Consider the following 19,873-nt stretch of genomic DNA (forward strand, 5'->3'; position numbering starts at 1 on the left):
TGGAAAACTGGCTTCAACACATTTTTTTAGATTACTTGAGTGGAAGTATACCTCCTTGTTGAGCTCTTGCAATATGCTCTCTTTTGTTTATTACAGGTATGGGACCTTTTATCCAGAATGCTCGAAACAGAACTTTATGTAATTTGGATGTTCAAATCATCCAAACATTAAATAAACCCACTAGGCTGGTTTTACTTCCAATAATGATTAATTATATCTTAGTTTGGATCAAGTACAAGCTACTGTTTTATTATTACAGAGAAAAAAGAAAAAATAATTTTATACATTTGGATAAAATGGATTTTATGGGAGACAGCCTTTCCATAATTCGGAGATTTCTGGATAATGCGTTTTGAGATAACTGATTCCATACCTGTATTTCAATCACAAAAAAAAGTGTTTTTCTTATTTCTAGAGTCAGAGAAACTAGCATGTTTGGGTCTTGCAAGGTAGATACCAGGGTACAGATAATCCCTGTGCATAATGGATTTAACTGTAAACCAAAATATTCAAGTAGCCATGTTCAGTGTATCTAATTAATCAATTTCAGTGCATTAATGACTTAATAGGAAGAGCAAAATTATTCTGTTACTGCTTAAAAATAGAAAGTACCCTGTACACATCAAGATTACTTTATCTCTATTGTTTTGATTTTTTTTAAAGGGAATGTCAACCCAAAAAAAAAAGGTTTTTGCCTAATAAAAACAATTTGCCTTCGGCACACCACTTACTTGATAGGGTGCATTCAATCCCAGGCTGCTTCAAGCCCAATGCAGTAATCTCTTGAAAAAGGGGAAAAGAAGCAGACCATACTTTGGCTCCTGCCTTTAAAGCATTTTATTGCTGCAAAGATGTGGCACAAGCTTTTGGGGACAACCCCTTTCTCAGGTGCATTACACACTTAGTGAACACATTGCATTAAATACCCATCAACCCCATGTGATTGGCTGTTTTTTCGTTAACCCTTCACCCTCAATTTATAAAAGGTATCACAAATGTCCATCATTTAATCAGCATGAAAGTCCCAATCCACTGTGATGCATAAAATTCATTGCCTGCGATATAATAGTTAATAACCCATTAAAAACATTTAATATCAATAAATATAGTGTATGATTACAAAAAGCATTGTAAACTAAAAATCTCATTCAATCCTTTAGGCACAAGAGAATCTAGTCTTTTTATCCATGCTGCCTCTTTTCTTAGCAACTGTTTCCGCACATTACCCCCTCTCAGCAGATTAACCTGTTCCAATACATTCCATCTCATCTGAGAAACTGTATGTTTATTATGAAAAAAATGTTTAGCAACAGATTATTCAGAAAACCGTTCATTTTTTTTCTTCCCGTTTAATTTTTTCTTCTTTCTTGATAGTATCGTTTTGTATATTACTTTTGTGCTCATTTAGGCGAACCTTAATAGATCTACTTGTTTGTCCCACATATGGTAAACCACATGGGCACTTACAGGAGAAATGCCGTTTGGAGTATTCTCCAATTTTTAAGAATAATACGTTTTACAGATGGAGTTAAACCAAATGTAGACACAAACGGGATTCTGTTTGTTAGCAGATCCCTTCATTCTACCTTGTTTAAATCCTGTTTTATGTGATCTAATTGTATCTTATCATAACCTCTTTGTGTAAATTTATTAATCATCACATCAGCCTCTTTCTCATACAATGTGTCATTAGATGTATTACGTCTTACTCTATTTAGTTGACTACGTGGGAGAGCCGGAAAGATGCCAGGTGGATGACAGCTTGATGGTAATAAAAGGCAGGAGCTGAAATATGGTGTGCTTCTTTTCCCCTTTTGCCTTATAAAAACATAATTCTAAGCAACTTTGCAAAACATTAATTAAAATGTTTTATGTTTTTTTAAGTTATTTGTAATTGTATTGCTATTGAAAGCAGCTTTTGTCTATCCCTTTCTATTCTCTGCCCTGGTGGCAACAAGCCAAAGGATTGACAGACCTGTCTTCCTGGAGTAGAATGGCTTTTACAAAATTGTTTAAAAAAGGTATAAAAAGAATAAGTGACTGAATAAAAAACAAAATAGAGTGAGGGAATGCTTATTGATCAGTCAAGTCAATTTGACCAAGTTAGTTGTACTTCCACTACACTCACACACTCCTTCATATGCTCAGTTTTTCTTGAAATCCAGGCTGAAGTCATACTGTATGACTGTACAATAGTTTACTCTGGTTTATACAAAAAAGAAGCCAGTGGATATGGGGGGGGATATTTTTGTCAAAGCGAGTAGAGCTTTAAAACCCCCAAAATAGTATCTGTCATGTGCAGCAACATACGGACATCAATGTATCCATGACTGGCTTTTGGTGTATAACCTGTTTAATCACACAGGGCTCCATAAAGGAGTATACTTTAAACACACAAATAATTTCAACAAGTATAACATCCAACACTGCAGTGATCTTAGGATCTACAGTTTGGGAGTGTATATTTTTTTTTATTTTTTTTTTTACCCAAATGAACTATGCAAGTATGACCGTGAAATAGAATTTCCAATATCAGTCCCATTAACACACAATGAAAAATGTATTCAACACTTTCATAATCAAGATTATTATTTATTTATAGTGAAAGCAAGTTACACATTGTTTGCATTCATTTATAACAAACAGGGCTCTTACAATAATTTAACCAATATGGGTTGTAGAGTAAAAAATATATTATATTATATATATATATATATTATATATATATATATATATATATATATATATATATATATATATATATATATATATATATATATATATTATATATATATATATATATATATATATATATATATATATAATATATATATATATATATATATATATAGTGTTGAATGTTTTTGCTTCAGTTAATCTTTCTTCTTACAGTTTGCTGTTAAATGGCACGTAACGTTTCCCTGCCCCGGAAAAAAGACACAGTTGCAAATTCTGGACACATGTTGGGCTGGCCATATGATACTAGAGATGCACCGAATCCAAGATTCAGTTATTCAGCAGAATTCGGATTCAACCAAATCCTTCTGCCTGGCCGAACTGAATCCAAATCCTAATTTGCATATGCAAATTATGGGCGGGGAGAGAAATCAAATGACTTTTTGTCACATAACAAGGAAGTAAAAAAAGGTTTTCCAATTTGCATATGCGGATTCAGCTGAATCTTTCGCAAAAGATTCGGGGGTTTGGCAGAATCCAAAATAGTGGATTCACTGCATCCCTATATGATACACTTTATCACACTATTCCCAGGTCTCTAAACTACATCCCACCATTCCCTGCTTTGCCTGTGGTGTACAGAGAGAATTGAAGTAACATTTTATACTTATATATAGTTTATACTATATATAGTAATTATATAGAGTAGCACTCTAAATAGCTTTTACAACACACAGGTTTTTATATGTTACCCCTGTCCCATCCTTATGGATACATTTTTCATTTTCCTATTTAAAGTGCTCATTTCCAATGCAGAAAGACAACCATCTCTAAATTAAGCAGCAACAGCAGATTGTTTTCTACTTACAATACAGGCTGTAAACATAGATAATTAAATTGCGGCACCATTCATGGAGTTTAACTGCATGTCCTGCTTAAGTACTGCTGACGAATGTGCCCACCGCTGGCAAGGCAGTAGTTTGTCTAGTTATCTCCATGGGCAAACACCACTGCCCCCTAACTACACAAACTACTACCTCAGTCAGAGAGCTGGGCAAGATCTGGCTGAAATACCATCTACTAGTTGATCATTTCTGGGCATTTTAGAAGGGTTCATCCAATCCTATGGAGAAAGAAAAAGTACAAAGTTTAGAAAGCATTTATGCATCTCAGACATCGAGAATCTAAACTTTATTTGCAGCTACTAAACTGATGCTCTAAAATAAATCTTGAGACATATGAAACATTTCTAGGTATTAAATGTAACCATGGCAAAAGCAGTTAGAGAACAGTGCGATTACTTAAAAAAAACTGCACAGTAATGGTAGTCATTTTTTGGCACTAATAACACTGGCAAGGACAATAAAGGGTTAAGTGCGCGCCTTGCTCAGACATCCTTACTGCAAATGGAAAAGGTGGAGCTTTGACAGACTGCCCCCTCAGCCAATGGTAAATGCAATAGCCTTTAAAATCGAGACTATCAACCAATAAAAAAAAGTCAGGGCGGGTTGTCTCCATGTTAGGTTGTCTTGCCACGCGTGCACTATCAGACTGGATACTGCTGCAGACCAGGCCTGAAGAATCCACAGGATTAACGAAAGCATGTGTTAATCCTTAGCCTGTCATGCCATCAATTAAACAGCAACACTCCCTCCCAAAACTATAGTGTGCAACTCCGATCTTAAGTAATGTACTGAAAGTGCACTGAGCACATAAGAATCTGCGATTTGAATTCTGTACTTACGCTTGCCACCTGGCTAGTAATGAAGCTTCATGTGAACGCTATTAATAGCGAAGAAAGCGACATCTGCATTTTTTTATTTTTTTGCACAAAACGTCGCCACATCCACAATTTAGAGTAATACATACAGACGGTACATAGAGCTACACTCTGCCATATGTTACACACTGTACGTGTACACACGCAAACCTCTATGATGACATACATATATCAATGCACATATCCATATATACTAGCGCAGACACATACCGTACCGCCCAACAGTCCCGCTTTTCTTAACACAACACGCAGTCCCGGATCGCTCCCGCAACGCCATTAATGACCAGCTCCTGCCTGACAGCTAAACCCGGCGTCACTAATCTCATCTCACGAGACTGTGAGGTCACAACTGCAGGTATATGAGCGCAATGACGCGGCAAGTGGCCGCCTTCTTGTAAGAGTGACGAGCAAGTACTGGGAAGGATAGCGTAGGGCAATTATACACTTCTAGCAGGTTCTTCATTCTGCGAGACGCAGATGCAATTTAAAGTGCAACAGGCAGGATATAGTGAAATCCATTAGCTGATGTTTTTAGGTGCACTCAAAGTTGTATTTAATTCACACAAAAAACCTTGTGCAAGGGTCTTAAAGGAGAACTAAAGCCTAGTTAAAGAAGTAGGCTAGCAATGTTGTACATTATGTTTAGGGCTTCTGTAACAGCCCAAGGCAACCACAGCCCTTCAGCAGTAAAGGTTTGTGCCTCCAAATGTGTCTCAGTAGCTCTCCGTCTTCTTTTCTGCTGATATACTGCACATGCTCTGTGCTGCTGTTGCTTACTGAGTTTAGGCACTGACTACAAATATACAGTAGACATAGGGTTGCCTATTTTACTGGCTTAGCCGGTAAAACACCTGCCGGGGCTAGGGTTGCCACCTGGTCGGTTTACCGGCCTGGTCGGTAAAAATGATGGTTGATCCCAATGTTATTAATAGGGAAAAAAGATAAATATATAGTAAGGCTGGTATTTTTTTTCCAGAAAAGGTGGAAACAAATTTACTGTCAATGTAGCAGCCAGTAATTTGTAATACTGTTTTCAAAAGCCTTTGCCCACCGGTGAAAACTTAAATTTTTTTCGGCTTTGGGCGATGTCCATTTTGCAGCACTACTCTGTGACTCTGCCCCTTTTTGCATCGTGCCCTGCCTGCTCCACCCCATTTGCATCACGGTCCACCCCTTAATTCCCATCCCCCAGCACTGGGTGGTAATTTTTTTTTTAAAAAAAAGTGGCAACCATAAGTACACATAGAATATAAATGTCACAATATAGGGGTGATTAGTAGATAATACAGATAATTTACTACATGGCAGCACAGAAACCAGTGCAAGTAGCATCAGAATTTAATAATCAGCCCTGTAGCATCATCTTATATTACAGGCAAACCTAATTTTCTGCTGGATAATTTGCTATGACCTCTAAATTTAGCTTCTCAACAGCTGCTCAGCCCGCTGAGCATATGTGTGTCACAGACACTTTCCAAGATGGTGACCCTATGTGACCAAATTTTTGTATAGGAGAAAAGAAAGTATCCCCGTCTTTTTGATCAGAAAAAACACACAAAAAGTTATATATTATCACTATGTAATTTGATTTCAGTTAAACCATTTAATCTCGTGATTCTATATCTATTGGTTCCACCCTTAATAATTCGTCCCACAAAGTGCTAGTGCTTAACCTTAATTAAATAGCATTAAATAGAGTAAAACTAAGACACAATTGATTTTTCTTTTAAATATTGTGTATGCTTTGTAATTTCTAACTCATGAATAATTCATTTAACATTAATTGATTGTTGAATTACTAAAAATCAGCTAAAACACCAATAAGGGTGAAAAAGTGCCACCAGATTGTGATCAATTCACTTATGAATCAATTAAAGTGCAATTGTTAATATCTCTGATTCCAAGAAAAGGTAAGAAAGGGAAATTAATAGATGGGTGGAGAAGTCCCGTATTTTCTAGCTGATTGTTTTACTAACTGCGGGACCCCACAAAGAAAGAGAAGTCAGTGCTTCTGGAACTGTAGTCTCAATTCTATTTTAACTAACTGGATTGAGAAGCTATCTTTTCTAAAAAACACACAAATTCCAGAGCACTTATAGTGAAAACAGTAGAACAAGATTGCAGATAAGGAATCTCCTTAATCTGGGCTAAGAGAAGCACCCAGATCACTATAAAAAGTTTTTTTAAAAGAACCCCCCAAGGTTTTATCTAAAATGGTATAAACCGTTGAGAAATAGCAAGCCGACGCGCGTTTCGCAAAATTGCTTTTTCAAGACCCTATGTGACCAGTTTGGGATCATTGCTGCTATTGAGAAGCTGAAACTTTATTCTGGCACAATAAGTGCAGTATATAAAATATGTAATTTTTAGCCATATTCATTTTTGGGGTTTACTTCTCCCTTAAAGCTCTTTTTTCACAGAGGCATCAGATGGGAACTTCTGTGCAAACAAAGGACAGATTTTTCACAATTCATAAACAGAACAATGGATTAATTAGGAGAACTAGGTGACCCAAAGTAATCCTTTACTCAGGCGCGGATTTCTGATGCCCCCTCCCTCCCGCAGGATTGTGCGCATGCGCATATCTTCTTAATGGAGCACTAAGCGTCTAGAGCAATTAGTGCTCCAGGACTGAGGCAATTACACCTTCGGCTGGGCAGCGTGCCACCCCTTAATTTTTGCAGCCCTAGGCCCGGGCCTTTGCAGCCTCGCCCCACATCCAGGCCTGCCTTTACTCTTTTGTTTACTCTAATTCTGAAGTGTGCAGGTTCCCTGGGTCCCAAAAGAGCATTGGAGAAGACTGGTGCTGACAGAGGTTTCTCCTGTTTCATGGAGGAGTTAGATCACACAAGCTGTCCCTCAGACTTTTAAGTTATTTTGAGTTCTGGTCCTGTGTTTTGTGTGAAGATGGGTACTATTTTTAACATTTTAGGCACAAAACATGGGCTAATTTTTGAGAATATAATGTCCTTGCACTTTCCTGTACTTGTGGTGAGCGCCAATTGTACCCCTGTCCAGCCTGCTCTGATGAACAAGTGTGCTTATTGACACTTAGAACTCTGGAATTACTGTGACAATATAGCAGAGGTCATCTTCCAGCCAGCGGCACAACTAGCAAGGAGAAGAACCTGCGATGGGGCTCCAGTAAGCCATGATCCTAACAGCTCTCCTGCTGATCTTCTTCTGCTGCACCAGGAAGCACAGTCTCCACCCAGGTGCAGGTGGACACGGCGGATTTTCACATGAGGGTTTGCATTTCACAGCTGATACTGTATCTTCCCCCGTCTGCTCACCAGGGTGAAGACTATGCTTTTGGGTGCAGTCACCTCAGCCAGAACAGCAGCAGAGAAGAAGTGGATTCTTGGCTTGCTTTTCTTTGCAGGCCGAGACCCGCCTAGCTTGGCCCTAGCCTAAAGCCTCCGGCCAAGACAGGTCTGTGGCTTCTGCTAAACACAATGGCAAAATAAAGATACTTTCAACTGCAAATGCTACTGCAATGACAATTACATCTAAAAATAAAGAAAATGGTAGATTCATGTATATTGGAAAGTTGCTCTCATGAATAAAGTGATACACAAAATGTGACTGTAGAACAGTTTCAGGTACTACACACTGTGTTGTTGTAGCCATCAAGAAAGGTGAGTATCTGCCTCAGACATTAGTGTAGCAGGGGTGGAAAAATGTAGGCCAGTTTGTAGGTGCAGGGTGATGAAGATTTATAACCATATTAATGCCACGTGACAGATGCATGCTCTGTTTGTACGCATGACAGGGAAGTGTTTCCCTGAGGTTTGTAGTTTTAGGATATACGACACTCTAGCTTTGTATGTAGAATCCAGCATTTCATTTTAATTTATTGGTTTCAAATCAATGGACCAATTAGCTCAACATCATGGTAGTTTGGCAACATGCACACATGCAGTGGTCATGGTTGTTTTGGTAGGCCATGACACAATAGCACAACTCAGTGCTCATTCAATAAATGAAACTTGCGCAAGGGGTCTTGCTGTGCTCTAAGCCTTGTGGTGGATTTAAAATCCTGTGTGAGGTGCAGAGTGCAGTGATGATGGGTGTAAGCAGCCCTGTCCTTTCTGGCATTCTTAAAGGAACAGTTCAGTGTGAAAATAAAAACTGTGTAAATAGATAGGCTGTGCAAAATAAAAAATGTTTCTAATACAGTTAGTTAGGCAAAAATGTAATGCTTAAAGGCTGGAGTGAATGGATATGTAAAATAATAGCCAGAACACTACTTCCTGTTTTCAATTCTATAACTCTGAGCTAGTCAGCGACTTGAAAAGGGGCCACATGGTACATGGTAGTGTTCAGGCTATTATGTTAGACATCCAGTCACTCCAGTTACATTTTTGCCTAACTAACTATATTAGAAACATTTCTTATTAGAATAGAAATGTCTGACCTTGTCGCTTCCTGCATCTGACACGGCTGATGGATGCGAACACTGCGCGTTGCATCTTCATCCAACAGTCGTGTTGGATGCACGCAGCAACAAGGTCCGACATTTCTAATAATTACCTTATTTTCATCGCATCCGTCTCGTCGTGTACGTTTCCTCTCATCGCGTCAGATCTCAAGAAGAAGACACAACCAGTTAGCATACACCTGTGAATAGTTTCATGTTCTAAACCTGAATGGCAGCTAGAAGCAATATTTGGCTACAATTTGTACACTTAGCATTCTGTAGTCTATAGTGCATTTAAAATCAAGCCCCCAAGCAAAGTGTGGTTAAGGGCTTTGCCACTTGGTGCTACTTGTCATTGCTATAAAATACAGCAAAATGTCTCTGCTAAAACACACCGGTGCCAACAAACCCCCCAGATTTTTTTTCCCCTAAAGGCAACCATAGCCGGTTCAGTGGAGTCACTGAAATATATCTAGAATTTGAATTTGTATAAACAAAAGCCTCAGAACTTATCTCTGTATTTGCAGCTATGGGGTAACTCTCAGCTACCCACCTTTCAACAAATTGCACATATCAAGTATGGCCCCACTAGGGCATATGTACGTTGGCAGATGTGACATGTGGGGGGCACATTTACTAAGCTCGAGTGAAGGATTCGAATGAAAAAAAACTTCGAATTTCAAATTATTTTTTTGGGTACTTCGACCATCGAATAGGCTACTATGACCTTCGACTTCGATTTGAATGATTCGAACTAAAAATCGTTCGAATATTCGACCATTCGATAGTCGAAGTACTGTCTCTTTAAAAAATACTTTGACTACATACTTCTGCAGTTTAAACCTACCGAGGTACAATGTTATCCTATGGGGACCTTCCCCAGCACTTTTCTAACCTTTTTTTAATCGAAGAAAAATCCTTTGATCGATCGATAAAAATCGTTCGATTCGAAGGATTTTATCGAACAATTTTTACTTCAATTGAACAATTTTTGCTTTGATCGATCGATCAAAGGATTTGCGCTAAATCCTTCGAATTCGATATTCGAATTCGAAGGATTTAAATTTGAGGGTTGAATTCGAGGGTTTATTAACCCTCGATATTCGACCCTTGATAAATGTGCCCCCTAGAGACCAGATCAGACGCACAGAAGCCGGAGAGTTACTCCCCTGGTTCTCATATTTGCAACTACAACCAGCTTTTTGGCAGCAATTCCAAAGACAATAGTGCCCTTTGTGCTCACCAATGTTGAAACTACTCTCCGAATCCCCTCCTCTAAAAAGCCTTACTATATATCAACATACTATACTCATCATATATATCACCATACTATATCTCCATGTTAGACAAATTAATCAAATGTAAAATCATCATCAGGCCTCACCTGACTCCCTTACTGCTACATCATATGGGAACCCAAGACTCATCTCATTGCCCTAAATACAGCACTCCCAAGGCTGACTTCCTCCATCTAATATGACTATGCCCGCAGGTACACAACTTTTGAGAACAGGTCCTAGACTATATTCAGAACACAACATCCCTGCCTAAAATACACCCAAGGTTTGCCTTGACATTGTGGTTGATATGCTAGGAAGTGTATCCTCCTTCACTTACAAGCTGGCTTAGGCTACTTAGAGCCCTTCTCCCTTCTGTACAACTTACTTATACTGCAAGGGGGTGCCCCCCAAAAAAAAATTGTATTGGGTGTATTTTAGACACAGAAAAGAAACACTTTTGTAGAACCAATGTTGTATTGTTTTATTGTTGGCTCATTGTTAAAAATGCTTAAAAAAAAAACTTGAAAAAACGCATTGGTTCTTCTAGCTGCTGGTCAATGCCACATTGTGGAAATTTTTTCTGTCTTTGTGTACAGATCATAGCCAAATATTGTTTCTAGTTGCCATTCAGCCTTTAGAAAAATCAGCTATTCACAGGTGTATGTTAATTGGCTGGGGCTTAAAAGCTCCTTACTTGCTCACTAGAGCTTCTAAGTTAATGGTAAGTGCAACATGGTCTTATTACACAGTCATACTGTTTGCTGTGGGACTTGATTTTAAAAGCACTACAGACTTAAGGTGGCCATACACACATGTAGTTTTGTATGATATTCTTGGCGTGTATGGCAGGAGATGAGTGGACCAATATTGACAAAAATTTGGGTATCAGTAGGCTCTCTATTTGGCCAAGATGAAAATTTATGATTAGGTGCCATCTCCTGACGTCCTTACCTCCCGGCGTGTCTGTTTCAGGCTGAGGGGGCGCATCTGGTGCTGACGTCACGATCTTTCGAAGTGATGACAGCATCACTTTGCCAGCTTCGTGACGTCATCATTCGACGCAAAATTTGAATTTTGCATCCAAATTCCTTTTAAAAAGCCAATTCGCCATTTTGTCAGTGCACAAGCTGGCTTCTGTTTACAGATCCTGCTAAAATGTATCTACTGTTTGGATTATCCATTTTTTTTACTCCTGCCTATTATGACTCCGATTCTAGCCGCCTGACTTGACCCTTATTGCCTGTTTTTCGACTATGTCCTGCCTAATTCTTGCCAGTACCTAGTTTACGGACTTTTAGTATTTCACGCACTAAAGGTGGCCATAGACACACAGATCGGATCGTACGAATCGAGGATTCGTACGATTTTCGGATCGTGTATGGCGTGTGCCGACGTCTTTCGCCCGGCGGAGATCGGTCGTTTGGTCGATCGGTCAGGTTTGATTTTGACCCGACCGATCCCGCCGGAGCTCATGGCACATCGTAATCTGATCGTTCGGCCATACGGCCGAACAATCAGATTACCCCCGATATAGCCATGCCTGTTAATGGCATATCGGGGAAAGATCCGCTCGTTTGGCAACATCGCCAAACGAGCGGATCTTTGCATCTATGGCCACCTTAACTCCTTGTTGGTTCCACAGCAAATGTAATGGAAACGAAACAATGGTTGCAGGAAAGATCGTAATTGTTACATTTATGGCCACCTTTAGATTGCTAATAGGCAGTGTAGAACTCTTGTTAAATGAGGGGCGTTGACATGTCACGTGAGCATACATATTTTTGCCAAAGTGTGGTGCTAACACCTTATTTTCAAGAAATGCTGTAGCACTCCAAATCCTGTAAAAGTGGTTTATTGTGCCAACAAACTAGGCAACGTTTCGGGCCAAAGCCCTTTATCAAGCCTGTGTAACACCACTCTCTAATGTATATTAGGAGGAAGTGGTAAACAAATCCCACCTTCCACAATGAGGAACAACTCCCATGATGCTTAGTGATACTCAATTCAATACAAAACATCCAGTGAAAATGATCCATATATCGTGTATAATACACTCTTTGTGTCCATAAGGCCAATTCTTTGTTAGTGAATCACACACTCCCAGTGGCCATAACAAGTGATGTGTAATTTTCTTTGTATAAGGAAATCCATATTGTATCCTAAGTAAAAATGTCCATATTGAAAAGTGTGAATGTCTAAAAAAATCTAATGGCTATATTTGCCCATAATGAAAATACATTGGTACATTCAAATGCATGTTACTTACAAATTGTTACTAGTTGCTCCCTCCGGGAGTAAACGTACATATATTTTGTAACAATTATTTTTAAAAGTAAACTGGTCACTGGCTTTCTTTCTCCTTTTTTGTGTACAGAAAATAGATTTTTATTGTTTCTAGCAGCTGCAGAATATGGGTTAGGCACTGGTACAAGGGTGCTTCTGTCACGGCCGGCACCCAATACCAGAACAAATGCCAAGGACCCTGGTCTCGGCTCGGCTTCACCAGTAGTGTGACCACCTTTGGGCTCCGAGAGAAGCCCTCAGCATAATTGGGTGGCACCTGGACTTAACGAGGGGTACAAGGCGAGGTGTTCTGGCTGGCAAAGGGGCACGACCGGATAGAAAGAGTCTTTGGGCAGAAGGTCAAGGACAAGGCGTCTGGTGGAAACGGAAACAGGACAGACCGGATCAGGACAGGCAGATAACAGAATCGTCAGGCAGGCAAGGGGTCAAAACCAGATAATCAGACAGACTGGATAAGGCAGAAGGATGGTCAGACAGGCTGGGTCAAACAGGCGGATATCAGAATCGTCAGGCAGGCAAGGGTTAAACCGGATTGTCAATCAAGGGGTTAAGCAGGAAGAGTTGTCGTAGGCAGGCAAGGGTCAGGATACAGAATGCAGAGAAGTCAGGAACAGGCAGGGTCAAACACGGATAATCAGTCAGGATAGCAAATTCAGGAACAGGTAGCACAAAGCTCAGGAAACCACAGGATATGATCCTATAACGGGCACTGGCTACAGGTCTGAATGGGCCTTAAATAGGGATCCAATTGGCGCCAAAACGTGCGCAATTTCGCGCCGTTGCGTGCTGGCGCAATCACGCCAGCGCGCCTGCGCCTTTAAGAGACGTGCTGCGCACGCCCTAGGAATCAAAGATGGTGCCGGCAAGGGCAGGGCAGGAGGGGCGCAGCGGGCATCCACGCGAAGGACGCGGCGTGGACCCCGCTGCCCACTAGACCACCAGGGTAAGTTTCTTACAGCTTCCAGCAGCTGGACAATGCCACAGTGTGGCTTAGACCAAGCACTGGCAACTTTTTTTTGTGATTTGTGCGCAAACATTTTGAGCTGTATTAAGCATTAAAACCATGAACAACTCTAATAACAAATATTTACCATCTAAAAGCTGCCAAGGTCATATAAAATTAGATGGGAGCTTATCCAATTTTTCTTTAAACAGTGTTGATAAATGGGCCTCCATAGTTTTTTCTCTTTTTTTTTATTAGGTTCACTTACCAATCAATTAACTCTTGTGAGCTAGCTTAAAGGAATAGACTTTTTTTAATGTGGTGAATGTTGGCTTTTATAGTGAAGGATCTGATTCATATATATTGGTTTGGTATAGAAATCTGGCCTTCGTGCCCTTATATACCAACAAAACGTGTATTCTATTGAAATTGTGTGTAAGTACCAAAGTTATTAAATTATGTTTCTCATTTGGTGTAGTGTGGAACCACAAGTGTGAAACAAGGCAGCCGGGCGCCCAAGGCAACCCGGGCGACTACACTGCTGACTTGTGATGTCTTCACACGCGGCGCTTCGTTTTCCGAAGTCGCCTGAAGTTTTCCTCGTGAGGCAACTTCGGGCAATTTCAGAATACGAAGCACCACATGTGCCATGCCGCAGGCGACTTTTCATTACAGACAGAGGGAAGGCGTTCGGGGAGATTGGTCGCCGCAAAGACGAGGCAATTGGTCACCAGGCAACTAAATCTCCCCGAATCGCCCAGTGTGCCCCTACCTTTACAATTATTTACTAGAACAAATACACAACACTGGTAACTGGTAATTCTGAACCTCAAAGGTTGTAATTAAAAGGATATTATCTCACAGGCCATTAGATACCAAGATAAAACTTAGTAAAATGAATGTTAGGGGTCTACTGAACAATTTTATGCCCAATGTTCATAGGTTTACTTAAATGAACGTTTAAATTAACCTTTAGTATGATGTCGAGAGTGATATTTTGAGAAAATTTGCATTAGGTTTTAATTTTTTATTATTTGCGTTTTTTGAGTTATTTAGATATTAATTCAGCAGCTGTCCAGTTTGCAATTTCTCTAGACATGCATTAATTTCAATAGGCGACTGGAATATGTATGTAGCATGTAGCGCTCCCACAATAACAGAATGCATATTAACTAACAGTGGCGTAACTACCTGGGCAGCAATTAGGGTTGCCATCTTTTCTGGAAAAAAATACCGGCGTTCCTATATATTTATCTTTTTTCCCTATTAATAACATTGGGGGTCAACCATCATTTTTTACCGGTGAGGCTGGTAAAATACCGGCCAGGTGGCAACCCTAGCAGCAGTGGGTGTGACTGCACCACACCCATCTCACTTGATGGTGTGTGTATGTGGGGGGGGGGGGGTAGGGCCAGAGAGGTACAGTTGCAAATTTTGGCCTTGGCATCTAGTTACGCTATTGTGAACTAACATTCTTGCGCTCAAAACCCTGATCCCCACATGCTTGTGTCCAGGTAGAAGAGCGGCTGGGGAGGGGGGATTTTGTAACTATAGAGGAAACAGACCCCTGTCCCCTCTGTTTCCTTTATGTCTTCTGATAAATTGTCCAATGGTGCAAAATGTGTCAGACAGGAGACACTGCCATGTGGTATGTTATATGTGAGTTTTTAATTATATATTTGATTTTTAATTATTAGAGCACCGACAAATGCTGCACATTATGTTGATTATTTAGGGCCATGTAACTGTTACAGCAGCCACACCTGTTTAACGTTGGCTATACATGCCCATATCTGATCAGAATTTTGGCTTATTCGAGCATCTGCCTGACAATCTGTGTACCGGTGTATATGGAAAGTCAGAGGGGTAATTTCAACAGATAATCCTGCAATCCTGGTAGAACATTGATTATCATTTACACCTAGGCAATTTTTATGAATTATGGTATGTGCATGCTGAGCACATAAAAATGCTCAAATCGAATGTATGCATTTTAAATGCAGCAAAGTGTTTTTTGAGTTTTAAATGCAATCCCCCTATTCTAAAACAACTCAATCCCCCTATTCCTAAAACAACTCAATGCAAATGCAAAAAAATAACTCAAAGTTAATTAAAAAGAAAAAGTATTTAGCATCAATCCAGATTTATATTGCTTAATCATTAAGCAAAATGCACTAAATTATCAAAAAAAAGTAAATCTAATGACAAATTGCCCTTTTATCTCCTCTAGTTCAGCAGATACCATACTTGTACAATTTCAGTTTTGTTTTCATTTAATTACTATAAATCAAATAAACACACCAGACATTTTTCTCCAGGTGCTGACTTAAAAAAAACAATATCAATGAAGCTAAAAAAAAGACCAGTGTTATGCAGGCTCTTATGCTGTACATTTGGTGATATTACACCACTGTGCTGTGTCATTTGTAGGGGGAGGATCACAACTCACTCAGTTAATGATTAGTGACAAAGTCCAGCTCTAAACAGGTTAACGAGCTCTTTCCCACCTCCTCTCCCACAATCCTTTGACAATGATGTCATATAGAACCCTGAGGGGGTGGAGGATTTAATTCTTCCTCTAGCAGGCAGCTGCCCCTCCTTCCTTCAGTGCAGCCTGCAGTCTACAGAGTAGGGAGTGGGAGCTTGGCACTTGCGCTACTGAGACACTGACTGTCCGGTACTGAAGCCCACACTTGCCCCTGAGTGGAAGAAGAGGTCCCTCCGTGCTCGGGAGAGAGGAGACAATTTGTCGTGTTCTAAGGTAAAGAAGCTCTGCTGAACTCCAGTCGTCCCGAAACAGCTTGTATGAGTACTGTCTCCTAACCCTTTAGCTTCCACAGAACCCAACCCTTTCGTTTCCACGGCCTTTGAGTGTGTTTCGCATTCATTTTTCTGAGTTCTACAGTGGTGTCACACCTGTGGCCTTCAAACTATTGTAGAACTAATATATTTCGCCTAAGGAGGAGTGTTTGGAAATGTTGTTTAGACCTAGAAGGAGGGGCCACCTCTTGTTCAATGCAAAGGGAAAAGGCTTCACTTTTGCACATTTTGAATATACGTTTTATTATGTAGCTTGTGTGTTAAGTAATAACCAGACTTGTAATTAACTGGTGCCACCTGTTAAGTCACTTTGGCGTTGAAAACAAAGAAGCTTTATGACAGTTTAATATTGCCTCGAAATCCTTGTTGTTTTTAAAGTGAAATTAATCCCATTTACAGGAATAATTTCCCTTTATGCTCTTATACAGACCTGTTTAAAGTTATGGACACATTTTTAAGAACCTTGTGCATTTCTTCCTGTAATGTATAGGCATCAATATGACACTACCCCAATGCCCATATTAGTAAATATGCAGTAGCATTTTCCAAGCAGTAACTTTTGAATAGTGCATTTCTGTTAGAATCACACAAAGAACTGTACATGACCTTTAACAGCTTTAGGGTCAGGCCACACAGGGTGTTTTGGGGAGATTTGGTCCCCTGGCGACTGATCGCCTCGTTTTTGCGGCGACCAATCTCCCCAAACGCCTTCCCTAACTCTGCAACGGCTAAAATTAGCAAACACCGGGGCTAATCACACTCGGCTATTCGTTTTCTGAAGTCGCCCTAAGTGGCGACTTCGGAAAACAAATCGCCGCGTGTGATTTGCGCCGGCAATTTTTGATTTTAGCCGGCGCAGAGTTAGGGAATGCGTTTGGGGAGATTGGTCGCCGCAAAAACTAGGCCATTAGTCACCAGGCGACCAAATCTCCCTAAAACGCCCAGTGTGGCTTGACCCTTAAGCATATACCGGTACTAACTTTCTCTTGCTATCAGTGTTTGGAGATCATTCACTGGATGAAACAAATGCTGGGTATTCAGATGCAAGTTAACTACATTTACATTTGTATGAAATGTGGTCCCTTAGGTCCAAGTGTAAATAGAAAATGGAAAAAGTGGGGGTTGTTCACCTTTGAGATCACTTTTAGTATGACCTAGAGAGTGATATTCTGAGACGATTTGCAATTGGTTTCCATTTTTTTTATTTAAATTTTTTGTTATTTAGCTTTTTATTCAGCAGCTCTTCAATTTGTATTTTAAGCAATGTGGTAGCTAGGGTCCAAATTACCCTAGCAACCATACATTGATTTGAAAAAGAGACTGGAATATGAACAGGAGTGGGCCTGGATAAAAAGATGAGCAATAACTAATACATTTATAGCCTTGCAGAGCATTTGCTTTTCAGGAGGAGTCTGTGATTCCCATTTGAAAGCTGCAATGTGTCAGAGGAAAAAGGCAAATACGGTAACTATAAAACTATATAAAAACAAAAATGAATGGCAATTGAAAAGTTGCTTAGAATTGGCCATTCTATAGCATACTAAAAGTTGCCTTAAAGGTGAATAACCCCTTTAATGCAAAGTAAAGTGGCTTAAAGGAACAGTAATGTAAATATCATGTAATGTTGCCCTGCACTGGTAAAACTGATCTGTTTGCTTTAGAAACACTACTATAGTTAATATAAATAAGCTGCTGAGTAGCAATGGCAGAAATCGAAAAAAGGCTATATGGCACAGGTTAAATAGTGGATAACAGATAACACAATTATGTTCTACAGAGCGTATCTGCTGTGTAACCTGAGCCTTTTCTCATTTGAATGGTTGCACAGCAGCTTATTTATATAAACAATAGTAGTGTTTCTGAAGCAAACATACGAGTTTTACTAGTGCAGAGCAACATTGCATTATATTTATAATACTTTAAAGCAATTTTATTTTTGTTGTTGCTGTTACTTTAACTCAAGAACATCCAAATACTCAAGCATTTCTTCTATAGCTCTATATGGGCTGTGCCTATTCCTTTGCTTAATGGAATGTGCAGTAAAAACCCCTACATACACACCCTTCTTTCCATTAACACTGTAAAATGTGGGGTATGTGTGTATAAATATGACTTTCATTGTCTATTTTTTTTTTTATTGAAAAGGACAAAAACAAGTTAGGGTTGCTATGTACTAATATCGCCTTTTACTTAGTACCTCAACTGCATGGCAGTGGTGTGAGTGACAGAACCGACTAGAATTGTAAAGGAGCCCTGGGGAAGATATGATTCTTTGTGTGTGAACGGAATATGGCTGGTAAATAACACGGCAAAGGCACACACCCTGTCTTGATCCTTCTTGCTGTCCAGAGCTTGTTTGCTACAAACCTGTTTTGCTTGTGTTGACAGAAAGGGACAAGAGTGTCCTGTTCAGAGGTGGCATTCAGAGAAACTAATAGGAAAGGAGGTGGAGGGGCGGGTGGGGGAATTAAGGAGGGGAAGATGAGGGTGTGGGTTGCTCTTTAGAGACAATTGGCTTGGGGAGCTATCAAACGCTCCGTGTTACAGTTCCCATGGAAACCAGTTTAAATAAGTTTCTTCAAAGATGCCATTCAGCTTTGCAGCTAGAATACGAAGGAATCAATATTTAATTTGCCTTCGAATTTGTTCTTTCACATTTGCTTAATATTCTCCCCCTATTTATATTTGTATTTATTTTGATAATTATGCAATTGATTGAATTTCTATTTGTGCTCAGCCTTTCATGAATATCCACAGTATTCATTAGCAACTCCTTAAACTATAACTAAACCTATTCTTAGTTGAGAGCTCTTTTTCTGTTTCTGGTGTTATACACTATGGGCTCTTAGACACAGGAATATGTTTTAAGGGCATGGCATGTGTCTGAGACGCAGGTTTGAGCGCACCTAGCATTGGCTAATTGATTTAATTATATTCTGCCTAGTTGTACTCATGAGTGTTCATAGTTTAGTTTTGCAACATTTAATTTGTCACATGTACTTTACACGAATTTAGAATCCAATGGAATAGAGGGTTGTCTTTGGACATGTCAAAAACACACTTGACTGCGTTTTAAAAATAGATATGCTATGTATGTATTTTTAAATGCTCATCATGCACTTCTATACACATTAAAATTGCCCATGTGTAAGAGCCCCTGTAGAGCCTATGAGATTTATACTACGAATTTGGTTCGTGTGCTCCAAAAGCGGACCAGGCTCCTTGCCGCTCCAGGTGCAAGCTGTACCCCCTGCCAGGGCAAACTCTGCATAAATCCAATGAAAACAGCAGCACTCCGGTATTATTGGCAAAAGTGAAAAACTTTACTTAAAATGCCTTAGGCAACGTTTCAGGCTACGCAGGCCCTTTGTCAAGCCATTCAATGGCTTGACAAAGGGCCTGCGTAGCCCTAAATTTTTTGCAAGAACTGGTCCACAGCCTCCATCCATTAGACCTTTAAAGTTCACTTTAAAATGACCTTTTAGCATTATGTAAACCGCAGAATCCTGAAACAATATACAGTCATTTCTGTGTTGTTATTCAGCACTAAAGGTGGCCATACACATGATAATAAAAGCTGCTGTTTCTGTCCTTTTGAGTTGGCAGCTTATTGGCCTGTGCATGGAGCTCACGACAGGCATGCTCGAATA

The 19,873-nt window shown here is 39.8% G+C and overlaps 1 protein-coding gene across 1 annotated transcript in view; it reads left to right on the forward strand.

The window, feature by feature from the left end:
- Positions 1 to 15,989: 15,989 nt before the first annotated feature.
- rhoc.L (ras homolog family member C L homeolog) overlaps positions 15,990 to 19,873 on the forward strand; it is a 33,711-nt gene continuing 29,827 nt past the window's right edge. Inside the window, 1 exon segment of the mRNA NM_001086170.1 lies at positions 15,990 to 16,164. The gene's annotated coding sequence lies outside the window, so the exon portion shown is untranslated.

Source organism: Xenopus laevis, chromosome 2L, assembly GCF_017654675.1.
Source record: "Xenopus laevis strain J_2021 chromosome 2L, Xenopus_laevis_v10.1, whole genome shotgun sequence".
In the NCBI taxonomy this organism is placed as follows: domain Eukaryota; kingdom Metazoa; phylum Chordata; class Amphibia; order Anura; family Pipidae; genus Xenopus; species Xenopus laevis.